This window comes from Manis javanica, chromosome 1, assembly GCF_040802235.1.
Source record: "Manis javanica isolate MJ-LG chromosome 1, MJ_LKY, whole genome shotgun sequence".
Classification (NCBI taxonomy): Eukaryota; Metazoa; Chordata; class Mammalia; order Pholidota; family Manidae; genus Manis; species Manis javanica.
The window spans coordinates 213,704,635-213,724,673 of record NC_133156.1 but is presented as its reverse complement, the minus strand read 5'-3'; the positions used below and the strand labels follow the sequence as shown (position 1 = coordinate 213,724,673).

Below are 20,039 nucleotides of genomic sequence, written 5' to 3'. Positions count from 1 at the left end.
ATAGGTGACCTTGGCAGGAGCAGTTTCAGAGAGGACCAGAGTCCCAATAGGAAAAGTGGGAGAGAGAATAAGAAAGTGGGGACTGTGAATATGGACAACTTTCAAGAAGTCTGTATGTCAGGGGGAGCAAAAATGTAAAGCAGGAGGTGGAGCCAGGATGGCGGCGTGAGTAGAGCAGTGGAAATCTCCTCCCAAAAACACATAGAGCTATGAAAATATAACAAAGAAAAATCTTCCTAAAATAAAGACCACAGGACACAGGACAACATCCAGACCACATCCACACCTGCAAGAACCCAGCGCCTTGCGAAGGGGGTAAGATACAAGCCCCGGCCCGGCGGGACCCTAGCGCCACTCCCCCCGGCTCCCGGCAGGTGGAAAGAAACCGGAGCGGTTTTTTTTTTGGCGAGCACTTTTTTGGAAGCCTTAAAGGGACAGGGACCCCGGTGCTAGGGAGGCAGGGCGGCGGGACTGGTGAGCGGGTGCCTGGGACCGGTGCCTGAGGACAAAGAATATCCTGCATTTTTACCAGCGGGACCGGTGTGCGGGTGCCTGAGACCAGCACCTGAGGACGGAGGAAATTCCGCGTTTTTCCCCTTTTTTTCTCTCTTTTTGGCGAGCGCTTTTTGGAAGCCTTAAAGGGACAGGGACCCCGGTGCTAGGGAGGCAGGGCGGCGGGACTGGTGAGTGGGTGCCTGGGACCGGTGCCTGAGGACAAAGAATATCCTGCATTTTTCCCTGCGGGACCGGTGGGTGGGTGCCTGAGACCGGCACCTGAGGACGGAGGAAATCGCGCGTTTTTCCCCCTTTCTTTTATTTTTTTTTCTCTTTTTGGCGAGTGCTTTTTGGAAGCCTTAAAGGGACAGGGACCCTGGTGCTAGAGATGCAGAGCAGCAGGACCGGTGGGCGGGTGCCTGAGACCGGCACCACCTGAGGACGGAGGAAATCGCGTGTTTTTCCCTTTTTTTTTTTTCTTTTTGGCGAGTGCTTTTTGGAAGCCTTATAGGGACAGGGACCTCAGTGCTAGGGAGGCAAGGCGGCGGGACTGGTGAGCGGGTGCCTGGGACTGGCGCCAGAGGACAAAGAATATCGCATGTTTTTCCCTGCGGGACCGGTGGGTGGGTACTTTTTGGAAGCCTTGAAGGGACAGGGACCTTGGTGCTAAGGAGACAGGGCAGCAGGACCAGTGAGCGGGTGCCTGGGACCGGTGCCTGAGGACAAAAAAAAATCGCGTGTTTTTTCCTTTTTTTTTTTTTTTTTTTCTGTTCCCTCTCTCATTGTTGCTGTTGTTGTTTTGGTTTGGAGAGTGCTTTTTGGAAGTCTTAAAGGGGCAGGACAGGTCACTTAGACCAGAGGCAGGGAATCTGGGGATCTCTGCGCACTCTAACCCCCTGAGCAGCAGGGAGCACAGAGGCCCCTTACAGAGATAAATAGCCTCCCGGACCTTCCCCTCCACCATTTTGGAGGAGCAGCCCCAGCCAGGCCACGCCCACAGCAACAGCGGAGATAAACCCCATAGCAACGGGGCAGGAAGCAGAAGCCCTGTCTGCACACAGCTGCCCAGCACAAGCCACTAGAGGTCGCTATTCTCCCAGGAGAGGAAGGCCACAAACCAACAAGAAGGGAAGCTCTTCCAGCGGTCACTTGTACCAGCTCTGCACACTATCTCTATCACCATGAAAAGGCAAAACTACAGGCAGACAAAGATCACAGAGACAACACCTGAGAAGGAGACAGACTTAACCAGTCCTCCTGAAAAAGAATTCAAAATAAAAATCATGAACATGCTGACAGAGATGCAGAGAAAAATGCAAGAGCAATGGAATGAGATGCAGAGAAAAATGCAAGAGCAGTGGGATGAAGTCCGGAAGGAGATCACAGATGTCAGGAAGGAGATCACAGAAGTGAAACAATCCCTGGAAGGATTTATAAGCAGAATGGATAAGATGCAAGAGGCCATTGAAGGAATAGAAGCCAGAGAACAGGAACGTATAGAAGCTGACATAGAGAGAGATAAAAGGATCTCCAGGAATGAAACAACACTAAGAGAACTATGTGACCAAGCCAAAAGGAATAATATTCGTATTATAGGGATACCAGAAGAAGAAAGAGGAAAAGGGATAGAAAGTCTCTTTGAAGAAATAATTGCTGAAAACTTCCCCAAGCTGGGGGAGGAAATAATCGAACAGACCATGGAATTACACAGAACCCCCAACAGAAAGGATCCAAGGAGGACAACACCAAGACACATAGTAATTAAAATGGCACGGATCAAGGACAAGGAAAGAGTTTTAAAGGCAGCTAGAGAGAAAAAGGTCACCTATAAAGGAAAACCCATCAGGCTAACATCAGACTTCTCGACAGAAACCCTACAGGCCAGAAGAGAATGGCATGATATACTTAATGCAATGAAACAGAAGGGCCTTGAACCAAGAATACTGTATCCAGCACGACTATCATTTAAATATGATGGTGGGATTAAACAATTCCCAGACAAGCAAAAGCTGAGGGAATTTGCTTCCCACAAACCACCTCTACAGGGCATCCTACAGGGACTGCTCTAGATGGGAGCACCCCTAAAAAGAGCACAGAACATAACACACAACATATGAAGAATGGAGGAGGAGGAATAAGAAGGGAGAGAAGAAAACAATCTCCAGACAGTGTATATAACAGCTCAATAAGTGAGCTAAGTTAGGCAGTAAGATACTAAAGAAGCTAACCTTGAACCTTTGGTAACCACGAATCTAAAGCCTGCAATGGCAATAAGTACATATCTCTCAATAGTCACCCTAAATGTAAATGGACTTAATGCACCAATCAAAAGACATAGAGTAATAGAATGGATAAAAAAGCAAGACCCATCTATATGCTGCTTACAAGAAACTCACCTTAAACCCAAAGATAAGCATAGACTAAAAGTCAAGGGATAGAAAAACATATTTCAGGCAAACAACAGTGAGAAGAAAGCAGGGGTTGCAGTACTAATATCAGACAAAATAGACTTCAAAACAAAGAAAGTAACAAGAGATAAAGAAGGATACTACATAATGATAAAGGGCTCAGTCCAACAAGAGGATATAACCATTCTAAATATATATGCACCCAATACAGGAGCACCAGCATATGTGAAGCAAATACTAACAGAACTAAAGAGGGAAATAGACTGCAATGCATTCATTGTAGGAGACTTCAACACACCACTCACCCCAAAGGATAGATCCACTGGGCAGAAAATAAGTAAGGACACACAGGCACTGAACAACACACTAGAACAGATGGACCTAATAGACATCTATAGAACTCTACATCCAAAAGCAACAGGATATACATTCTTCTCAAGTGCACATGGAACACTCTCCAGAATAGACCACATACTAGCTCACAAAAAGAGCCTCAGTAAATTCCAAAACATTGAAATTCTACCAACCAATTTTTCAGACCACAAAGGTATAAAAGTAGAAATAAATTCTACAAAGAAAACAAAAAGGCTCACAAACACATGGAGGCTTAACAACATGCTACTAAATAATCAATGGATCAATGAACAAATCAAAATAGAGATCAAGGAATATATAGAAACAAATGACAACAACAACAACACTAAGCCCCAACTTCTGTGGGATGCAGCGAAAGCAGTCTTAAGAGGAAAGTATATAGCAATCCAGGCACACTTGAAGAAGGAAGAACAATCCCAAATGAATAGTCTAACATCACAATTATCAAAACTGGAAAAAGAAGAACAAATGAGGCCTAAAGTCAGCAGAAGGAGGGATATAATAAAGATCAGAGAAGAAATAAACAAAATTGAGAAGAATAAAACAATAGCAAAAATCAACGAAACCAAGAGCTGGTTCTTCGAGAGAATAAACAAAATAGATAAGCCTCTAGCCCAACTTATTAAGAGAAAAAGAGAATCAACACAAATCAACATAATCAGAAATGAGAATGGATAAATCACAACAGACTCCACAGAAATACAAAGAATTATTAAAGACTGCTATGAAAACCTATATGCCAACAAGCTGGAAAACCTAGAAGAAGTGGACAACTTCCTAGAAAAATACAACCTCCCAAGACTGACCAAGGAAGAAACACAAAAGTTAAACAAACCAATTATGAGCAAAGAAATTGAAACAGTAATCAAAAAACTACCCAAGAACAAAACCCCGGGGCCGGACAGATTTACCTCGGAATTTTATCAGACACACAGAGAAGATATAATACCCATTCTCCTTAAAGTGTTCCACAAAATAGAAGAAGAGGGAATACTCCCCAACCCATTCTATGAAGCCAACATCACCCTAATACCAAAACCAGGCAAAGACCCCACCAAAAAAGAAAATTACAGACCAATATCCCTGATGAATGTAGATGCAAAAATAATCAATAAAATATTAGCAAACAGAATTCAACAGTATATCAAAAGGATCATACACCATGACCAAGTGGGGTTCATCCCAGGGATGCAAGGATGGTACAACATTCGAAAATCCATCAACATCATCCACCACATCAACAAAAAGAAAGACAAAAAACACATGATCATCTCCATAGATGCTGAAAAAGCATTTGACAAAATTCAACATCCATTCATGATAAAAACTCTCAGCAAAATGGGAATAGAGGGCAAGTACCTCAACATAATAAAGGCCATATATGATAAACCCACAGCCAGCATTATACTGAACAGCGAGAAGCTGAAAGCATTTCTTCTGAGATCGGGAACAAGACAGGGATGCCCACTCTCCCCACTGTTGTTTAACATAGTACTGGAGGTCCTAGCCACGGCAATCAGACAAAACAAAGAAATACAAGGAATCCAGATTGGTAAAGAAGAAGTTAAACTGTCACTATTTGCAGATGATATGATACTGTACATAAAAAACCCTAAAGACTCCACTCCAAAACTACTAGAACTGATATCGGAATACAGCAAAGTTGCAGGATACAAAATTAACACACAGAAATCTGTAGCTTTCCTATACACTAACAATGAATCAATAGAAAGAGAAATCAGGAAAACAATTCCATTCACAATTGCATCAAAAAGAATAAAATACCTAGGAATAAACCTAACCAAAGAAGTGAAAGACTTATACTCTGAAAACTACAAGTCACTCTTAAGAGAAATTAAAGGGGATACTAATAAATGGAAACTCATCCCATGCTCATGGCTAGGAAGAATTAATATCGTCAAAATGGCCATCCTGCCCAAAGCAATATACAGATTTGATGCAATCCCTCTCAAATTACCAGCAACATTATTCAATGAATTGGAACAAATAATTCAAAAATTCATATGGAAACACCAAAGACCCCAAATAGCCAAAGCAATCCTGAAAAAGAATAAAGTAGGGGGGATCTCACTCCCCAACTTCAAGCTCTACTACAAAGCCATAGTAATCAAGACAATTTGGTACTGGCACAAGAACAGAGCCACAGACCAGTGGAACAGATTAGAGACTCCAGAAATTGATCCAAACATATATGGTCAATTAATATTTGATAAAGGAGCCATGGACATACAATGGCAAAATGACAGTCTCTTCAACAGATGGTGCTGGCAAAACTGGACAGCTACATGTAGGAGAATGAAACTGGACCATTGTCTAACCCCATATACAAAGGTAAACTCAAAATGGATCAAAGACCTGAATGTAAGTCATGAAAACATTAAACTCTTGGAAAAAAACATAGGCAAAAACCTCTTAGACATAAACATGAGTGACCTCTTCTTGAACATATCTCCCCGGGCAAGGAAAACAACAGCAAAAATGAGCAAGTGGAACTACATTAAGCTGAAAAGCTTCTGTACAGCGAAAGACACCATCAATAGAACAAAAAGGAACCCTACAGTATGGGAGAATATATTTGAAAATGACAGATCCGATAAAGGCTTGACGTCCAGAATATACAAAGAGATCACACGCCTCAACAAACAAAAAACAAATAACCCAATTAAAAAATGGGCAGAGGAACTGAACAGACAGTTCTCTAAAAAAGAAATACAGATGGCCAACAGACACATGAAAAGATGCTCCACATCGCTAATTATCAGAGAAATGCAAATTAAAACTACAATGAGGTATCACCTCACACCAGTAAGGATGGCTGCCATCCAAAAGACAAACAACAACAAATGTTGGCGAGGCTGTGGAGAAAGGGGAACCCTCCTACACTGCTGGTGGGAATGTAAATTAGTTCAACCATTGTGGAAAGCAGTATGGAGGTTCATCAAAATGCTCAAAACAGACCTACCATTTGACCCAGGAATTCCACTCCTAGGAATTTACCCTAAGAACGCAGCAATCAAGTTTGAGAAAGACAGATGCACCCCTATGTTTATCGCAGCACTATTTACAATAGCCAAGAATTGGAAGCAACCTAAATGTCCATCGGTAGATGAATGGATAAAGAAAATGTGGTACATATACACAATGGAATACTACTCAGCCATAAGAAGTGGAAAAATCCAACCATTTGCAGCAACATGGATGGAGCTGGAGAGTATTATGCTCAGTGAAATAAGCCAAGTGGAGAAAGAGAAATACCAAATGATTTCACTCATCTGAGGAGTATAGGAACAAAGGAAAAACTGAAGGAACAAAACAGCGGAATTACAGAACCCAAAAATGGACTAACAGGTACCAAAGGGAAAGGAACTGGGGAGGATGGGTGGGCAGGGAGGGATAAGGGGGGGGAAAAAGAAGAGGGATATTAAGATTAGCATGCATTGGGGGGAGGGAGAAAGCAGAGGGTGGGCTGCACAACACAGACAGGACAAGTAGTGACTCTACAACATTTTGCTAAGCTGCTGGACAGTAACCGTAATGTGGTTGTTAGGGGGGACCTGATATAGGGGAGAGCATAGTAAACATAGTATTCTTCATGTAAGTGTAGATAAAAAATTAAAAAAAAAAAAAAGAAAGAAAGAAAGAAAGAAAAGGAGGATTACTCCTTGATAGGATAAAACTATTGGTAAATCAAAGATCAACGCATGCTTTAAATATCCTTAATGTTGATCACTTAAAGGGTGTCAGATGATCAGCTACGGAGGTACTCTTTTCTGATAATATTCCTTTCTCTTAATAAAAAAAAAAAAAAAAAGCAGTTACTGTGTGCTGACCTCCAATGAATTCTGCACAGTGGTATAGAGGGCATGTCAAAGTGTGGGCAAAGGGTCTGTTTGTTTCTATGCAGAAGATCAAGGCCTAGCTTGGATACCCAGAAAATGAACTAAGATACGATATGAGGAGGAGCTTCCGGCATCAGCACTCTCTGGAGGACTCGTGCCGGGGGATGATCATCAAAAAGCCTCCACAGGGATCCGGATGATGCTGCGGTTGTGGCTGCATCCAGCCCACCGTCTACTGGACTTGTCATAGGAATGAGGGAGATGTCTAGGCTGGCATGTGCATACAGTGAGACAAAGAATTTGACCGGATCTGTACTGTTGGAACTCAACCAGGAGTTGGGAGGGGTGCAAGTTGTAGCACTCCAAAATCTCATGACTATAGACTATCTACGGTTAAAAGAACATATGGGATGTGGACAGATCCCAGAAATGGGCTGCTTTAATTTGTCTGATTGTTCAAGTACAGTTGGACAATATCCATCATATCATAGATAAATTTTCACAAATGCCTAGGGTGCCTAAATGGTTTTCTTGGCTTCACTGGAGATGGATGGTAATTATAGATTTGCTTTGTTTATGTCACCGTATTCCTATTATGTTAATATGTGTGTGCAAATTAGTTAGTAGTTTAAAACCTATACATACTTAAGGTACTCTACAAGAAGATATGTCAAAGAAATAATCAATCCTCCCATGTTTCCTTCCATATGCTACATCTATAGCTTTTCTTCTTCCTTCCTAATTACAACCCTTAAATAGAATTCGTGCCTCATATCGAATTTACCGAGTATCATAATTCCTCCAGGTGGTAAAGATACCTTGAGACAAGTGCTGGGCATAGAAGCCACAGGGCATAAATCTGCAAAGAAGTAAAAAGCTAACCTTTTCAAACAATATGGCTTCTCTCTCACTTACCAACTTTACATTTCCCTGTATGGCCCCAGAAGATGACTGGTTAGCCAGAGACGGGTAAGATTCCTCAAGGGAGGAACAACCTAAGACAGGCACAGTCGCAGGGGAGCCATCAGGTGAGAATTTGGGGATCAACAGAGGTGAGGCTCAGAACCTCACCCCTCCTGCTTTGAGAGAAATCTTCTGCATCCGTGGATGTCTTGCTGCCCTTGTCTAGCCTGGATTAATACTTAGCTTATAGGCACACACCTGACCATCTACATTTGCCCTCTTACAGCACTAAACGATGTTTTCTACCTTTATCTTGCATCTACCTACCACTTCAGCATTTTATTAAAAATAAAAATAATAATAATAATAGAGGGAGAAATGTGGGATCAACATATAAATCAAGTACAAAAATCAAACGAATATTCATATTTGACCTGATTGTTTATAGGTCATAATGCGTGATCAAAACCGAAAGTTTCTGTGATGACTGCCCTTGTACTGTTCACCATGTAAGAATTTATTCACTATGTAAGAATTCGTTCACCACATAAGAACTTGTTCGTTATGCTTCAGAAGATTGGAGACTGACGAGAATTAGGCTTGAGATGGATTAATGATTGTACATTGAGCATTGACCCCCCTATACTGAGTTTTATTGTTGTTAACAACCATTTGATCAATAAATATGAGAGATGCCCTCTCAAAAAAAAAAAATGTAAAGCAGTGCCTAGATGGGAATACTGAGCCATCGGAGAAAGACATTTTTTTTTTTTATGTTTTTCAAGGTGGAAGATTTTAGAGCCAGTTAGTATGCTGTGAGAAGAGGAGAAATTGATACCTCAAGACAAAGAGGATATAATTCCAAGAACAGAGTATCTGAGACAGTGAGCAGGGGATGGGAGAGGGGCAGATACAATTTCTGAAACAAATTCTTCTCTTTCAAGGTTGTGTTGGCCATTCTGGTTCTTTGCCTCTCCATATAAACTTTAGGATCAGTCTGTTAATATCCACAGAATGACTTGCTGGGAGTTTGATACAGTCAAAGAGTAACTTCTGACATTTTTTGGAGAGTTTATCAGTAGGAATGTTAGTCCAAAACAAGTACCAAAGTCTTGCCCAGCACTGACTACATTGGCCAGACTACCGGAAATGAAAAGTCTGAATCCCAGACTCTGCTCTCAGCATTTAAAAAATCCAGTTGAAAAGAAAAGATTAACATTTGAAACAACTAGAGAATAAAAAAGACAATATATGACTTAATCTGAACTGGGCAGTACAATAAACCAGGGCCTTAAGAATTCAGAGAAGAAAGGGATTTAATCAAAGACATTTTTATACATGAACATTAAGGTTCTGTGACATCACCCAAACACTTTCCCTGAAAATTCTGTTTGGCATAGAATATATGCAAGACCAGGTTTTCCAGAAGTTGAGTGCACTGATATTTCTCAGGTGCCAGAGAACTAGGGTTTTGAGATAGACTAATGATACATTGGCAGACAATAATCTTGTTGATAATGTGCATGAAGGTCTACCCTTGGCTGTAACACTGGAAACAAAGTTCTTTGCAGAAATTCATTATCCTTCTTTCTGCCTCTGAGCTTTCCACTTTTGAAAATCACCAAGCAAACATTTGGGAGAACTGAGGGTAGTCCTGGGGAGTGGGGTTGAGGAAATGGGTAGTGCTTCACTAATTAGAATTTGAGTTTGAGGATTCCAGGCAGCTAATTCAAGTAGTTTTTCGTCAAGAGAGGAGAAAGGCACAGAAGAAAGGTGAAAAAATATTTGGGTAGCTTACCTGTGTTGGATTTTACAGACTTGATGTTGAAGATCACTGTTTCCCCTAGACTTCTTATGTGCTTCTGCACAAAAAGACTATGATCTGCCTTTGAATATTACATCCCTTGTGAACCTGTTTGCCAAGTCAATTAACTTTTACAGCTCCACTGTCAATTGAGAATTCCAAAAGGACGGTCTCATACTGTTGGTAGGAATTAAAAAGCAAGAACTCTACATAACAGGAATCATTTTTAAATCCTCAAAAGTTTCAAACACAAACCACAAGATTAACTTCAGTATCAGAAGAAGGTACACATGGTTGATCAGTTCAGTGAGAAACAACCACTCACTTCCTAAAAAGAAGAAATATTCTATTTTGGCTTTTTAGGTTTAGTGTGTGGCTACAGAGCCCTTCGATACCTACTTTTATGGATCACAACTTTGGTTACTACAAGAACTTCATGACAAAAATCCATGGTGTATGGGTGAAAGACATTTTGCACATTAAAATTCAAGAGCAGATTCTTTCTATGAACCAGTTATTTACTGAGATCCTTGTGCTATTAGTGTCAGAGTGAAATAGAGTGGTCAGCAAATGTCTAGTGAATGTTTGATAATAATCAAGCCATTCCCAGGCAATAAAAATGTCTATTCTTTTTAATGGTGGCTTTGCTCCTTTTTTTTTTGTTGCCCACAACACTCTGATATCCCTGTTAGTACACCTGTACTCAGACAAAAATATTCACATTGTTTATTATTTTGTAAGCTACTGACAGGAATGTTTAAAATATTATATTTCTTTCTATTACTAAGCATTTATTTATTTGACAGACCTTTAGCAATTTCTGTCTGTATTCCAAGGTCTGTACCAGGCTCTGAGACTAGAGAGAGAAGCAAAACTTAGTCCATGGATTCAAGTTCATAGATATTCCCAAAAAATCACAGCCAGGGACACATACTATATTGGAATTGCCTTCAAGTTCCCATGGAAACTCAAAGAGGAGGTGACATATAAGTAGAGAAGGATGAGCAGGAATATGCTGGGCAGAATCTGGAAGTAAGGACCTTCCTGGCAGAGGAGCTGGTCACACACACAAAAACGAACTGAGCAGGTGGGCCCCTCTGGCTGTGCCCAGCATACAGGAGGAGAAGAAGGCAAAAGAGGCTGCAGAGGTCAGTGCAAGCACCCTAGAACTCATGTACTGGGTCCAGGAGTTTGGACCTCATTCTCCAAGGAGTGGGAGCCACCAGAAGATTTAAGCAGGACATAATCAGATTATGTTTACAGATGTCTCTGGAAACAGTGAAGAGAATGACCTAGAAGGGAAAAGACTAGAGCAAAGGAAGAAGGAAGAAGTTAGGAATGTATACAACTGTTCAGATAAGAAATGTTGATCACCGTGGAATATTATTTAGTCATAAAGCAACATACACTGGGATACGCTACAGCATGGATGGACCTCAAAAACGTTATGCTAAGTGACAGGAGCCAATCACAACAACCCATGTATTGTATGATTCCATTCATATGAAGCGTCCATGATTGGAAAATCTATAGTGATAGAAAGCCCATTAGTGGTTGGCAGGAGCTGGGAGGAGGAGGGACTGGGAGAATGGCTAAGGGACACTCTTTATGGGATATGAAAATATTCTAGAATTGACTGTGGTAATAGATGCATGACTCTGGGAATATACTAAAAGCCACTGAAGTGTAATCTTTAAAAGGGCAAATTTTATGATATGTGGATTACATCTCAATAAAAAAACATATTTTTAAAGAGAAGCAAGAGGCGGGAATGAGTGTGGCGACAGCTCTTTGACTCTGACCTGCACAGCCGGGTCGATGTGGCCACCACGAACCAGGACAGGGGTTCAGAAGGATGACAAGCTCCTCTGGTCGTTCTGGTGTGAGGCGCCTGTGAACACGAAGGTGATGAGTAATAGCTAACAGAACTTATGCGGCAAAGCCCAGAGATAAGGATTTGAAAGAATTTGGCAAATACTTTATACTGAAATCTGTGGAAGTAGGTACACCAAACTGAGGAGGGCACACAGGGTGAGGAGAGGCCCGAGCTCCACTACTAAGGAAAGTCACGTTGGAGGATCACAGAGAAAAGATGTCCTCCAAGGAGAGCGAATAGCTGTCAAAAAGCATGGAGGTAAATAAACACACACTGAGTCCAGCCATGTCACTAACTCTGTGTATTGAAATACTCAGGAGCATCTCTAAACACCATTTTGCCAAATGAGGGAATCTGGTGGTCAAGTGCCCCCATCCTGTACTCTGTAAGACAGCCATTGCTCCGTGGTTCAGCCGATTACCTGGACGGAACCACCGGCGTCTGTGCTTACTCGCTTTCATTCACCCGTCAGGTCATTGAGAACTTCATAGTCTTCCCATGCCATTTTCGTTTTCCCTGTTCTGCTAATGAAGTGATTATGTTTAGCTTCCATCATAATTAGCGTTCATTTAGTTCAAGTGCTTTGTAATTTATCTTTTATGCTAATTAATCTTTTTATACATTAATACATCATGAAACATGAAAGCAAAACATTTTCTTACTAGCAAATTAAATTAAGCTTCTTCAACCTAAAAGCAGGGTGGAAGGAAATATAGCTAGACAAATAGGACCAAGAAAACCTCCCTTTGTTAAAAAACTGACTCTCCAGTCTGCATTAAATTTTACCTTCAGAAAATGGGAAGAACAAGCCTAACCATACCTTTTCCCATTTTTCTCCATTAGCAAGGCATCTCTTCTCCACTAGCTTATGGTTTTAAAAAATAAAAAGATTTTTCAATACTCACTTTTATATCTAACCTGGATTTCTTTATTCGAATTGTAAATGTGGAGTTATTGGCAAATGCTGGCAAGGCAGGTACTCCAGATTATGTCCTTATCATTACCTTTCAAGCAGTAAGTGGGCTTTACATGTAAGTCCTGCTTTATGATTTTAAACAATCTCTTTCCCATATATTTTCTGTCCTGATCCTCACAGCAACCTGGGGTTGAATGAATGAAGTCATTGAAACAGCAGGTCAAGAGTGAAGACACTTGGGTTTAAACCCTGACTCCATTTCACTAGCTATTTGGCCCCAAGTGTGACAGTCACTCTATCTCTCTGCCTATGTTTTCTCATTCCTACAATGATTGATACTCATGGGGTTGCTGAAGATTAAATGAATTCATATATGCAAAATGCTCAGAACTGTGCCTGGTCTAGAGTACATTCTCAATAAACACAATTCATACAGTAGTCACCCTTATTATCAATGTTTCCCAAGGCCCAAAATGACACATGAATGACAAAGCCACTCAAATGACACACAGCAGAACGTGGACTCCTGTCCCCATCTTTGAGTTCGGATGCTTTTTGTTCTGCCACTGTGCCAACAGCATATAGGGCTTTGGGAACAGTACCTGAGTGAACACCCGGGAGGATGCGGGGTGATGCCAAACCACGTCTGCACTCTGTGACCAGGGTGGAAATGCCTGGCCCTCGCCGTTACCCGGCTATGATTCCTGAATATTTCCGTGAGAGCCAAGCTCAGGGATGCAGCATAAACAGTGCTGTTTGTCTTGTGCCTAGGTAGAGTCGAGCACATCCCTGGTTTTCTCTTTAGCATAGATGTCAGGAAGAGGGGTTGTTGGGTCAAATCTTACAACAGGGTTTTTGGTTTCATGGTACAGTTTTGCCATATTGCTTTCCGAAAGTGATACAACAAATTTCGTTATACCAATTTCTACTGTTTGCTATGAGTGGTACCCAGGAAGCTCATCTTCCCCCTGACCAATGTTGAATATTTCCTTTAACAAATCTGTGTCGATCAACAGGCTGAAAATAGTGTTTCACTGTTATTTTAATTTGTACTTATTGAATGTCCAGATAGGTTACATGGTTTTTTCCATGTGTTTATTGCCCATGTGTGTGTGTGTGTGTGTGTGTGTGTGTGTGTGTGTGTGTCACTGGCCTGCTTATTTCATTTGGTGGTTCTTTTGAGGTTTACTTATTGATTTTATATTTCTTTGTTTTATGAATATTAACCCATTGTCATATTTATCACAAATATGTTCTCCTATTTGGTCATTTGCCTTTTAATTCCTTCACGGTATATGGTGGACTTTTTTTTGAAACCATATTACAGTTTTATTGGTAATGCTATTACACCTATCGATCCTTTGTGATTTCTTCCATGGCTTTTATGCCACCTGAGTCCTGTCCCAACTCAGACTTTGCCCTTTAGAGCAGAAATTCTGTTCATTGTAGTGCTGAAGAGAACTCTTGGGGCCACCTTCCCACAGCATTAACTACCACTGCTCCAGCCACACCGTCCAGAAGCAAACCACCTACACATGCTTTTCCAAATGGTAATCTGCCATTTTTTTCTACATTAGGACACAAACATTATGACAAATATATTGAATCTGTGTTACCTGGGCTTTGTGCAGCCATTCCTGGGGTCTCTTCTATAAAGAGATCCAGGCCCTTTTACCGCACGGTTGTAAGGGCACTCTGAGCCCTTCTTGTGTGCATGTGCCAGGAATTTGGTTTATCTCTGGGTGTATCGCTTTGCATTGCTCCCTCAAGGCTTGGCTTCCATTTGCTTTCCATTTGCATAGATTTACAAGCCAGCACAGTTGGGTGCTATAGGAAAACTTTAAATTTGCTATGTCCTCCTCCAGAGCAGCTATAAATACTTTTAAAAGGATCTGAATACCCTGACCTTATCTAGAACAAGACCATAAAATAATTTTCACTAGTAATAACAATTTGTGCAGCAATTAACAGATTCCAGGGTGTTTTTTTAAAAATCAACTTTACCTTATTTGATACTCAAAATGTTCAAGTAAATTATTTGTCTCATTTTACAAATGAAGAACCCGAGTGTTCAAGTGACCTATAGAGGGTGAAGACTCAAAAGATCTGAATATCAGTCTCCCAACACAAATCTAATGTTATTTCTACTAAAACTTGTTACCTATTTCTAATCCAAATTTCCATTCATTACATAACCTTTTTCATTTTCCTTTTTAGAAATTTATCTTTTTATATGGAAAAAATTTCAGATTTACAAAACTGGAAAAACACTACCAAAAATTCTTGTATACTCATCACTGAGCTTCCCCAAATACTGCATTTCACATAACTACAATGGCAATCCTCAAAATCAGAAAATTAACACTGATGTAACATCACCACCTAATCTTCAGACTTTATTTAAATTTCACCAATTTTCCCATAAACATCCTTTTTCTGGTTTAAGATGGAATCTAAGATCACTTGTTGCATTGTCGTATCTCCTTTGTCTCCCAACAGTTCCTTAGTCTTTGTTTTTCTTTCACGGTCAAAGTCTAGTCAAGGTGTTTCAAAACCTTGACACTTGAAAAGTACCAGCCAGTTCATTTGTAGACTGTTCCTCTATTTGGGTTTGTCTGATGTGTCCTCATAAAGTCAGTTATGCATTTTTGCATATATTCATATTAAAATATGAATATATTATTCATCATATTAAAAGGCACATGATGTCAATTTATTTAATTATTGGTGATATAAATTGTGATCACTAGGTTAAGTGGTGTCTTCCAGGTTTTTCCACTGTAAAGATTTTATTTTTCCCCTATTTAATTAATAAGTATCTTCTTGGGAGATATTTTGATACTACATAAATTATCCTGTTTCTCATCATCTTTCACCCACTACTGTGTAATTTGCCGAACAGTAATTTTCTATTTCCATCAATCTTTCTCCATTCTTCAGTTGGAAATCTTTATAAAGAAAAACGATTCCTCTCCCCCACTTATTTATTTATTTATTCGTTTGTTTATATCAGAACAAGCCCTCAAATAATTATTTTATTGTATGTGTTTTAATCCATTAATATCATTATTTGGTTTGTTGTTCCTATTATCCCCGGGGTGGCTATTGAGAGTGTCAAGTTGGCTCCTGCATTCCTTGGACATGTTACTATCATTTTCTTCATTTACCAGCTCCAAAATGTTCCACACACATCTTATACTTTCCCGTCTCTTGCCTTAGAATCAGGTATTTTCTAAGTATATCTGTTCCTATTTATTGAAGAATGATATTTAGAAACCAAGCTTTTGTTCTGCATATACTCATTAGTAGTGAGGTTTCATTGTTTCTAGGCATTCTCATCAAGCAAAGCTAACAAATATATGTATATAGACACACACATCTATATAGATTTCTATATTGGTAAATAGAGATAGCATTATTCTTTCTTTACTAATTATTTTTCTTTTAATATACTTCTCTTATTCAGTTGCATTGGCTAACATCACTAGGTCAATGTTGAATAGTAATATAGATAGTAGGTATCCTTGCTGAGTTTCTGATCTTAGTTGCCTCTAGTTTCTCCATTAAGATGATGGATTTTAAGGCTAAGATATATATGCTTTATTATGCTCTATTATGTGAAAGTATTCATCAATTCCTATTTTCTTGACTATTTTTATCAGCAAGAAGAAATCTGAATCTAAACAGAGGCATGGGAAGAATGGGAAGAATGACACAATGGCAAACATGGACACTAAAAAAAATAAAACCAGTGTATTAACTATAACAATCTTTACTCCTCTCTGCAGCCATACCCTGCCATTGCCTCTTTATGGGTAGGGTTTCATTACCTGTCCCTGGACTTTGGGCATGGTCATGAAACTTGTTTTGGCCAATGAAATGGGCCAGAAATGACATTGTGTCAGTTTAACAAAGTCTTAATAGACCTTACATATTTCCTACTGTCTTCTTATGACTTTGCCTTTGCCTTGAGAAGCCCACCCCCTGTACAGCTATTGCCTTGCAGTATGGGCACCAAAATAAACACATAAAACAGAGATTCGCCAGCCAACCCACAGACCTATAGTGAGAAGTAAAACTGCACAGCACAGCACAATGCAGCTTAGATCATCAGAGCCCCCAGCTGACCAGTGTTCATTGAACCAATCCTTTATTTCAGACTCTATTTGCTTACTTGACATAAAAAGGTGATATAAGGCCTCTACTCTCTTGCCAACTATTTTAAGCCCTTGTTTTGAATAAGGGACTTTTGTATTTGCTAATCTGCCAGACCAGCCATGTTTTGTAATACTAGGATCTATGTTAGAGCCTCCAGTTCCAATATCATCCTTTAGGTCTGTGAATCTCTTTTCTCCTGTTGCAATCAGAGTGATTTATCTGCATTTTTTTGTTGTTGGTTTGACCTAGAATGCCGTGGGTGTTGTCCAAATTTGATACAGTGGTTCCAGCTCATTTCTTTTGGGGAAGCATTTGGGAGCAGTAATGTTCCTAACATCCTTTTTAAAAATAGCCTATGGAAGAAGCTGAATTCACTTGCTCCTCTGCACCACCAAGTTTATCTTCTGCATTATTATCAATAATTCCTATCTGATCTCTAATCACTTTTTCCTCTCTGATATGTTCTTAAGGGCTCTTCCTTCTAGTTTTGAAGGCTCTTTTACATTCCTTGGCAAAATCTCTTTGGCTACCTATACTTACCTGTTTGTAAGTTACCCATGCTGTCAAGTTTTTGAAAGATGTTTTTCTTGTAATAACCTCTCTGCTTCTGAAAGATAATAATAACATAAATTTAACAGAAGTTAATCATGTTAACATATTTTCCATTCACATTGACACCACACAAAATGTGTACTGAACAGTAATATTCAATAGTGTCCATGAAACTGGAATAACACCTGATCATTGCAATAAGCTTTACTAAGTGCAGGGAGAAAAAATCTCAAAACTGTTGTAGTGGAGGAGTTCAAGGAAAATCATATTTCTATGAAAAATTGATGGAGCATCAAACATGATGTAGCCTTAGACATACCAGTGAGCTTGCATTATAAAAGGCGTAACTCTTCTATTTTATACCCACACACAGTGAAAGTATCAGGAGTGTCTGAAAGGGCTACCTCATTACTTAGACTCTTAAATTGCCATCCTGCATTTTTAAAAGTCACATAAAAGAATGGATTTGCGATATGAAGAGTGCATTGATTTCCCTGAGTTTTACCTCTGGAGTGAAAAAGAAAAAATGAGGCAGTATTTTAAAGAGCTGTCAAGTTCAATGTTTATGACAATAATAAAAACTTTTAATAGAGAATGTTCTAAAAGAGATTTGAGTTTTTGCACTGTGTACAATACAACACTGGGACACTAAATTTATGTAGCAGCAAACATTTAGGAAAGAACTGATGCTTTGAAGCAACCATACGTGATTTATAAGCAAAGCCAAATCTTAAGAAGTAATAATGAAGGAAAAACTGAACCTCACAATTTCTGTTCTCAACTAGAGATAATCTAGAAGTTCAGTTTATACCTAGTGGCAAGTTCAAGGCCACTTACCATGAAGCTGTGGCTTTGTTTTAGTGTAAAGAAGTTAGATTTCCCTGAGGCTTCTAGCTTGACTGTTTTATAGGTATTGTTGCAGGCAGTCATGGCTGTAGAGGGTTGAGTCAATCCTCAGCACCATAAACACTGGTCCATATAAGATCCCAGGACCTCTGCTTTAATGTTTTTTATTCTATTTTATCCCATTCCCACAGGAAAGGCTTCTAATTAATTTATTTGTAATCATTCATTTAGTTAACACTTATTGTATGCCTCTTATGTGTCAGTTCAAAGGGCTAAGAATACATCAATGACCCAAACAGAAAAAATATCTGCTTTCATGGAGCCTACATTCTAGCAGGGAATGCCTAGTGGAAAAAATAAGTAATCATTATTAAAGGGTAATAAGTACTATGGGGAAAAATAAAGCAGAGAAGGAAAGGAAGTGCTGGGGATAGGAGTGCCATTTTAAACAGGGTGACCAAGCAAGAACTTCCTTAGGAAGTGACACTCAAGTAACAACAACGTGATAGATGAGCAAGGGGTCCATGCAGGTATCCAGGAGAAGCCCTCAGGAGCAGTGGCTACAAAGCTCTGGAGCACTATGGACCTGGTGAGTACATACTCATTTATAAGTGTTCTTGCAAAATGCATATTGTTGTTTTATGTGCATAATTTTAATTCTCATAGTCATATTTGTAACATTTTGGGTTCTCCAGAGAAACAGAACCAACAGGAGATAATATACATAAAGAGACTTAGTATAAGGAATTAGCCAACATGATTATTGAAGCTGAGAAGTCCAAGATCTGCAATCAGCAAGAAGACTCAGGATAGCTGATGGTGTATTTCTAGTCCAAGTCCAAGTCCAAAGGCAGAAGAAGACCAAAGCCTCAACTTGAAGATAGTCAGGAAGAGAGAAAAAATTCTGTCTTATTCAGTATTTTTTTCTATTCAAACCTTCAGCTGACTGGTTGGAGCCCACCCACATCAGAGAGAGCAATCTGCTTTACTCAGCCTAATGATTCAGATGCTAATCTCATCCAGAAGTGTCCTCAAAGACATGCCCAGAAATCATGTTTAACCTAATATCTGGGCACCTGGTAGCACAGTCAAGTTGACACATAAAATTGACTATCCCAGTGTTGTATCATACTTCTCATTCAGTGTCTTAGTTTCCCTTAGACCAAAGTTTTTAAGATGCATAATTGTGGTAGGCAGAATTCTGGTACGGTCGCATGCTATTTGCCAGGTCATGGTTATGTCATATGACATGGCTAAGCAATATTGCAGATAATAATTATAGTTACTAATCAGTTGACATTAAGTTAAGAGGATTCATCCCAGTGGGCCTAACTGAATCACACAAGCCCTTTAGAAGCAGTTTTCTCTGGCTTGTTGCAGAAGAGGAAGTCAGAGAGAATGCAAGCATAAAAAGCATCAGCATGCCTTGGCTGTCTTAAAGATGATGGAGGCTGTGTGGGGAGGGGAGGGGTGACCTCCAGGATTCAGCTGCCTCCTGGCAGCTGGCAAGAAAATAGAGCCCTCAGTCTTAAAGCTACAAGGAACTGAATTCTGCCAATGACCTGAATGAATTTAAAGTGGATTCTTTCCCAGAGTTCCTAGATAAGAACCCAGTCCAGCCAACACTCAGTTTCAGCTGTGTGAAAACCTTAGCAGTGAACCCAGTTACATTACACCTGGACTTCTGACCTAAAAACTGCAAGATAGTAAAGGGATGTTGTTTTAAGACACTAAATTCGTGGTAATTTGTTACATTGCAATAGAAAGTGCATACGGTAGTGTTGGTGTACATTTCATTTAGTTGAAAAACACAATAGTATTTGCTTCACCTGAGGCAAGATTCCCA

The 20,039-nt window shown here is 39.8% G+C and overlaps 1 long non-coding RNA gene across 1 annotated transcript in view; it reads right to left on the bottom strand.

Moving 5' to 3' along the window:
* LOC118970727 (uncharacterized) overlaps nt 1-20,039 on the bottom strand; it is a 143,897-nt gene that overhangs the window by 45,168 nt on the left and 78,690 nt on the right. The window contains exons 3-4 of the long non-coding RNA XR_012121815.1: nt 17,336-17,402; nt 11,648-11,736 (exon numbers count right to left, since the gene is read on the bottom strand). This is a non-coding gene — a long non-coding RNA (uncharacterized lncRNA). The remainder of the gene's footprint in view (nt 1-11,647; nt 11,737-17,335; nt 17,403-20,039) is intronic.